The following is a 7400-nucleotide window of genomic DNA, read 5'->3' on the forward strand; positions in this document are numbered from 1 at the left end:
AATTGCAACCTTTTCATCGTGTCTTTTGAAACCTTAGAAAAGTTTATTTGGTGGTATCAGATCAAATCCTAATAAATGTGAATTCAAACACATAATACACATACGTGCACACACACATATAGGCTATCCATTAAATAAGAAGATATGATTGGCTGATGAAAGAGCTGCCAATATAATCTACACTGAGCACAAAGCAAAGATGGTCTCTTATTGCCATGTCTTGTTACTCTAACAAGAAAAGAGGTTCTGTCAAGCAAAATAAAAGCTGGCTAACAACCAGGCCAAATCGCATGTTGTTTTATCTGTCTTTTTCAAACGGAGTATTCTCTTAGCAATTGACAGAGCCTTGAGGCCAACTTTGCCTTAACTTTATAATCAATAAAAGATCACACTGACTGCAGTGTTACAAACCTAATTATTTTTTCCCTTGATTTTTTTCTCTAACTAAAAGGCATCTGACAAATAATCTTCCTCATCCCTTGAGGTTAGAGGAATCCAGTCATTACATGTAAATTGGGTTTATATTGACTGTTTACTGCTCTTGAAACCTTTTGGCATTTCACTGACTAAGCACCAAGCAGTAAATACCACCTTCCAGGCATGGCGGAAGTTCAAATTGATGGAAGTAGAAATCTGTGTTTCAAATGCGATTATGCCCCAGTTTGCACGATGACCTGTGTTTCCGAGTACGTGTTTTCAAAAATAAAGAGCAACGTGCTGCATCAGAGTTAAATGTTGGCTGCACCAGTGTGCACCCTTTCTTTTTTGAGTTCATTTGTCAGAGATGTAGCCGAACTATGTACAAGACAGGATAAGAAAGGGAAACAGTCATCTATACCCTCTGAGGCCTGAACTTTGGAAAGAAAATGTCACGTTTTGCCTTCAGCCCAAAACCAGACTTCAGCAGGAGCACACAGGTAGAAAGAAAGCTAAAATGCACACTTTTTCTGAGCCTGAAAAAGATTGAAAGAGAGAGAGAGAGAGAGCAGAAAATGCATGGTGGACATAAAGAGGAATTGATTTACTATGGTTTTGCAGAGAAGCTGAGAAGAGAAATGTGAAGTGGACTAGTCTGTCAGTAAGATTCTGGGAGTGGCAGTGCAAAAAAGTAATGTTTCCAAGCTTTGCTGAAAAGGCAGTGTGTACTTGTTATTAGATGCTAAAGCAGTGATTCCCAGCCTGTGGTCCATGGACCACCAGTGATCCCCAAGAACTAAAATGTGTTCTGCGATCTCACTGTTACTACACTGTTGCAACAAGAGTGATTGGTCTCATGAAAACTTCTTATAGTACTGAAGCAACGGGGATGTCAGGAGGGGAGAGGCTGACTCTCCACGAAAGCCTCCTGACTGCTGTTTCTCCTCCTCCCTCCCCCTGAGCCATTCCATGTGGTGCCTGGAAGCAGGGGCGCCTTGGTGTCTTTACTTTTAGACCTATTTCTGGGGTTATTTGGGGTGCTGATTCAGAAAACTGCAATGGATAAACCACATTAGCTCTAGATTATTAAATAAGGTTTTTTTGTGGGCAAGCAGATGGTGACTACTGGATGGCATATGTTCTGTATCAGAAACTAGAGCTCATATGGTCTATCCAATGCAATTTTCTGAATCAGTACCCCAAATAACCAAACCAAATCTAAAGTTGACCAAAAACTGATTCGTAATTCTTTTGGTACTAATATTAGAGAGTGATCCCTGGTTAAAAATAAAAATAAAAAAAAAAGGTTGGGAACCACTGTTCTGAATAAAAGGTCTTTCAGCAGAGAATCTCAAAAAGTCTGGCTGCAGGCACTCAAAATTCCAGATCCTATGTATGATATGCAAATAAAGCTCCTCCTTTTTTGGGGGGAGGGGGAATAGAAATCCTCAGAAGAAGTCAAATATGTTTGGCCAGCTCTCCATTTCAGAAGGCCTCTCTTGATTATCCGAAATTCTAGGCAAGCTTATATTGGAAAAGAGAGGCCATACATTACATTGACTTTGCAATTTCTATGTTCCTTGCACATAGACTGTATTCACATATATATACATTACGTGAATATCTGGCATACAACATTCATTCTTGTCCTCAGGTTTGGGAAAGTATTTATTCAGAATATTTTATACTACTTCTCAAAGCAGTTTACAGAGAATTGCAAATCATTCTAGCGGCGGTCCACGCTCTAGTTACATCTAAAATAGACTACTGCAATGTGCTCTATGTGGGGTTGCCTTTGAAGACTGTTTGGAAGATTTAAGTAGTCCAATGGACGGCAGCCTTACTGTAGCAGTGTACGGGGAGCGTACAACCCCCTTGTTGCATCAGCTTCATTGGCTGTCAGTCTGCTACCGAGCACAATGCAAAGTGCTGGCTTTAGCCTATAAAACCCTAAATGGTTCTGGTCCATCTTACCTGTCTGAATGCATCTCCCTTTATGAACCAGTTAGAGCGTTAAGGTCGGCTGGGGAGGTCCTGCTCTTAGTCCCGCCTCCTTCGCAGGTGCAATTGGAAGAGACAGGGCCTTCTTGGTGGTGGCTCCTCAGCTTTTGAACTTCCTCCCCAGTGAGATCAGATCAGCCTTCTCTCTCGTGGCATTCAGGAAACAGCTCAAAACTTGGCTGTGCAAGCAGGCATTCAACAAATGATAGCAATACGCAAGCTGCTAAAGGAAACCATGCAATCAATGCAATATTTAAATCCCTTAATGTTTAATGTTTTTAATAATTTAATTTATGGTTACATGTGGTTGCTTTTAGACCTGTAATGTTTCTTTTATATGGATGTGACACATTGAATCTTTGCCACGGATTGTGTTGTGAATCGCTTTGAGTCCCCCTAGGGGTGAGAAAAGCGGTATATGAATAAAATATTCATAATATTATATTGTAATATGATATAATACTAATAATACGATATAATAATATTAATTATATGTTATATTTTACATGTAATATTACTAATAATATCACAATATATTGATACAGTACAATATAGTAATTTATTACCAGTATTGTACTATGCTAATAATATAATATTGTATGTAAATTTAATTTGTAAGCCGCTCTGAGCCCCCTTCGGGGTGAGGAGGGCAGCATATAAATGTAGCAAATAAATAAATAAATAAATAAATAAAATACAGTAGAGTCTCACTTATCCAAGCCTCGCTTATCCAAGCCTCTGGATTATCCAAGCCATTTTTGTAGTCAATGTTTTCAATATATCGTGATATTTTGGTGCTAAATTCGTAAATACTGTAATTACAACATAATATTACTGCGTATTGAACTACTTTTTCTGTCAAATTTGTTGTATAACATGATGTTTTGGTGCTTAATTTGTAAAATCATAACCTAATTTGATGTTTAATAGGCTTTTCCTTAATCCCTCCTTATTATCCAAGATATTTGCTTATCCAAGCTTCTGCCGGCCCATTTAGCTTGGATAAGTGAGACTCTACTGTAAATAAGTAAGTAAACAAATAAATAACTCAAGCATGACTATTACCTCTTAGGGAAATGTATACTTTTATGTATTAAAACTGATGATAATTCTTTCTGCCTAGTTTTATGCACTTTTCTTTACTGTTTATCGTGGTGTCAATAGACTGCATTCTTGCCTTGTTTCTCTCACGTTGCTCTATGAATTTTGAACAGACTTTTAGCAATGGTCTCAGAATAAAAGGAACGGTATAGTGGAGAGTCATGAATGGACAAATGCAATGTCATATTACAACAAACTACAGATGTCTGTGTTTTGCTGTGTTAATCAGTGTTCCTGTGATGCTCTTAAAGACAATAAATTACTGCTAACGGAACACAGTCCCCAGCACGTAGAAACAATTTCCCCCTACCAGACATTTTCAGATTAGGTTTAAATTGTTATTAGGCAATCCAAAGCATGCTTTCTTGGAGTGGATAGGGAACTCTTCCAGAGGCAAGTAGTAGCAATTTTGGACAGGTAGCCTTGCAGTGTAGTGTAGTTCTTTGAGTGGTTCAAGACCCTGCACAGCCATCAAAACCTACTGGGTGATTTTGAGCAAATCATACTGTCTCAGCCTTAAAGGATTTTTTAAAATCATGTCAGAAGCAACTTGAGAGCATACTGCAAGTCACTTCTGGTGTGAAGGAATTGGCCATTGAGACATTGCTCAGAGGACACCTGGATGTGTTACCATCCTGTTGGGAGGCTTCTCTCATTTCCCTGCAAGCTAGAGCTGACAGATGGGAGCTCACCCCATCTCATAGATTTGAACTGGCAACCTTCAGGTCAGCAACCCAGCCTTCAGGTCAGCAGTCAGCCGGCCCAAGGGTTTAACCCATTGCACCTCTTAGAGGATGACAACGACAAATCTCCTTTGAAGAAATTTTTACCAAGAAACACCTAGGATAGGATTGTCACAAGTCTGACCTGCACAACTTGGCAGTAGTAAGCCTCGAAATTAAATAGGCTAAACCTCTTCAGATCATGATAGGTTTTTAGTACCTCATTCAGGGTTTGTGAGAGGGTGTTTTTCTCTTGGAGCAAGCAGCAAAGTGGATTATTCTCCATTTCTGTGCCTCCCTTCAGTATGGTTTCAAGTTGCAGCCCTTTCTGATGGAAAGAAGAATTGCTTCAGTTCTTGCCTCTGCTGCTCTTCCTTTCTCTATTTCTATGAAATATGTATATTAACAAATACACAGAAAAGACAAAAAAGACTGAGTGAAGTAGGAGCTGATAGGAAAAGATCATGACTGTGTTATATGTGGGTTGACTCAGGCCCCTTCCACACAGCTAAATAAAATCCCACATTTTCTGCTTTGAACTGGGATATATGGCAGTGTGGACTCAGATAACCATTTCAAAGCAAATATTGTGGGATTTTCTGCCCAAATATTCTGGGTCATATGATTGTGTGGAAGGACCCTCAATCAAGGGAGCTACAGCCCTTAGGCTCCTTTTACACACGGCCATATATTCCAGATTATCAAAGCAGATAATCCACATTATTTGCTTTGAACTGGGTTATATGAGTCTACACTGCCATATAATCCAGTTCAAAGTAGATAATCTGGTTTTTATGGCAGTTCAGAAGGGGCCTTAGTTTGCAAGGAACAAAACTGTTGCTGACCAGAGCTCATGGAGGTCTCATTCATAGGATCATTATAAATTAAAATTGACTCAACACCATGTAACAACAACAACATGTGTATACAATAGTGCACAGTGTAATCCTATATATGACATGACCCTCCACTTCACTCAATAGACCTTATTCCCAGGTAAGAGTTTAGAATATTAAGACTCAGCTACCAAACAGGCACAGTCCTAGAATGTCTATTTAGTATGTTCCATAAAGTTCTAAAGGGTGAAGCCCTTTCAAATATTTTTAAAAATTGAAAAACCCCTGTTATATAGTTTTTCCAAACAACATCAGATAAATCTCTGATCTGCTTTTGCAATCTTTTCTTGAGACTGAAAGACAAGTGGTGCTGAACTGACGGAAGTGGATAGTGTGCTTAGCATTGATGATACAATATCTTTAACATCTTAGGACCACAACATGGCAACGGAGACACATTGCTAATCACACATTTGCTACCCTATTTAGAGTCTGGCTGTGAAGACCATTCTTACTTTTGGATACTTGCCAAGCAATGGGAAAAATATGGTAACAGAAAAGAAAGGTCTCATAAATTGGGTTGGTGTTAGCACTGTAAGTAGTATAAGTAGTATAAAAAGAAAGATGGCACTACCTTTGAATTGATCCAAGATAATTTGCTTTCCAAAGCAGAAACAGCAAGTTGCAGGCAATGCATCAATTCCACAATCATCGCAGTAGGACTAGAGTAGGTTTTTGTGTGTGTGTGTGTCAGGAGCAATTTGAGTCGCTCCTGGAGTGAGAGAATTGGCCGTCTGCAAGGACGTTGCCCAGGGGACGCCCAGATGTTTTGATATTTTTACCATCCTTGTAAATGGCACATGTTCTGTTCGGCTGTGAATTGTATAAGAAAGAGAGAGACCAATGCCTCGGGCCATACATTATTCACAAAACACACTGGGACCCACATATTAAAATTTCATTTTTGTTGACCAGCCAGAATCCTAAAATAACACACAAAACAGCCCTTTTCCTATTCAAAGCAACACAGCTGAGAATTGCATATTTGGAATCAATTGGGGTAAACTGTGGAGGTGATGCAGATATTTGACCTGAATGGGATCTTGTTAACAGCTTGTTTATTTTAACTTCTTTTTTTACCGCGGGTTGTATGTTGTATGTATGTCTATGTGTTAATGTTTTGACACGGCCGATGGGCTAATCAATAAAACGTGATTACCATCCTTGTGGGAAGCTTCTCTCATGTCCCCGCATGGAGCTGGAGCTGATAGAGGAAGCTCATCTGCGCTCTCCCCGGGTGGGATTTGAACCTGGCAGCCTTCAGGTCAGCAACCCAACCTTCTAGTCACAAGGCTTTAACCCACTACTCCACCGGGGGCTCCTGGATTCCAGTGTTCATTTTCTTGGAAATTTGCCTTTAGCTGATGGGGAGTTTTCCTGCAATATCAGATTAGGTCTCTGGATTAATTAGGTGCTCGGAAAGACTCAGTGAGAAATCCTTGAAACTCAGATGTGTGAGGCATGATCTCATGGCTTTTTGGTTGGGTTTGGGTTTAAATTAAGTGGTGTTTACTTGGTGTCTCTCAGAGGAGACAACATTGCCAAAAGGTTCAGGTTCCTATCTCAACTGTCAAGTTCATGATTCAAGTTTCTTGTGCTTGCGTTCCTGAAAGAGTTTCACCTTGGGAAAAGTTCCTGCTTCCATGCTCATGGATTTATGCCTGTGATCTTGACTCCATTGACTTCATGTACTTTGCCATTTTGGACTACTGTTCTTTTGTATATATAATACTGCTATTTTATAGTTCCCTTTCTCCTGCTCTTTTGGGAAATGCTCTTTTGCCCTTTGTACATGCTTTTCTTAATGAACCGCTGGAGTTATTACTACTGGATTCTGTTGTGGTGCTGTGTGAAAAGGTGTCTCAAGGCTAGAGTGCAACACTTATAAGCTTCTCTACAGCTAGACTTATTGCTAGGAAAGGACTTTCCAAGCTATTCTATTCCATGACACCACGTTGTAAAAACAAATAATAACTACAGTCAGTTCTCCACATTTGCGGGTTTGGCATTTTCAGATTTAATTATTTGAGGATTTGATTTAAAAAGCTATCTCTAGGAATTGCGAATTATCTCATCACATGGATGTGGTCCTGAATAGTGATTTGCCAGCCTCTGTGGTGAATCTGGGCATCATCGGTAGTGGGGCAATCCCGGCACCCCGAGTCACAGCTGATGCCCCCCCCCCCCATCACACTTGGGGAAGCTTTGCTGTGCTGTTGATGCCCACAGAAACCCCGTTGTTTCTTACAGAACATAGAGAGGC

This window comes from Anolis carolinensis, chromosome 3 (assembly GCF_035594765.1).
Source record: "Anolis carolinensis isolate JA03-04 chromosome 3, rAnoCar3.1.pri, whole genome shotgun sequence".
NCBI lineage: Eukaryota > Metazoa > Chordata > Lepidosauria > Squamata > Dactyloidae > Anolis > Anolis carolinensis.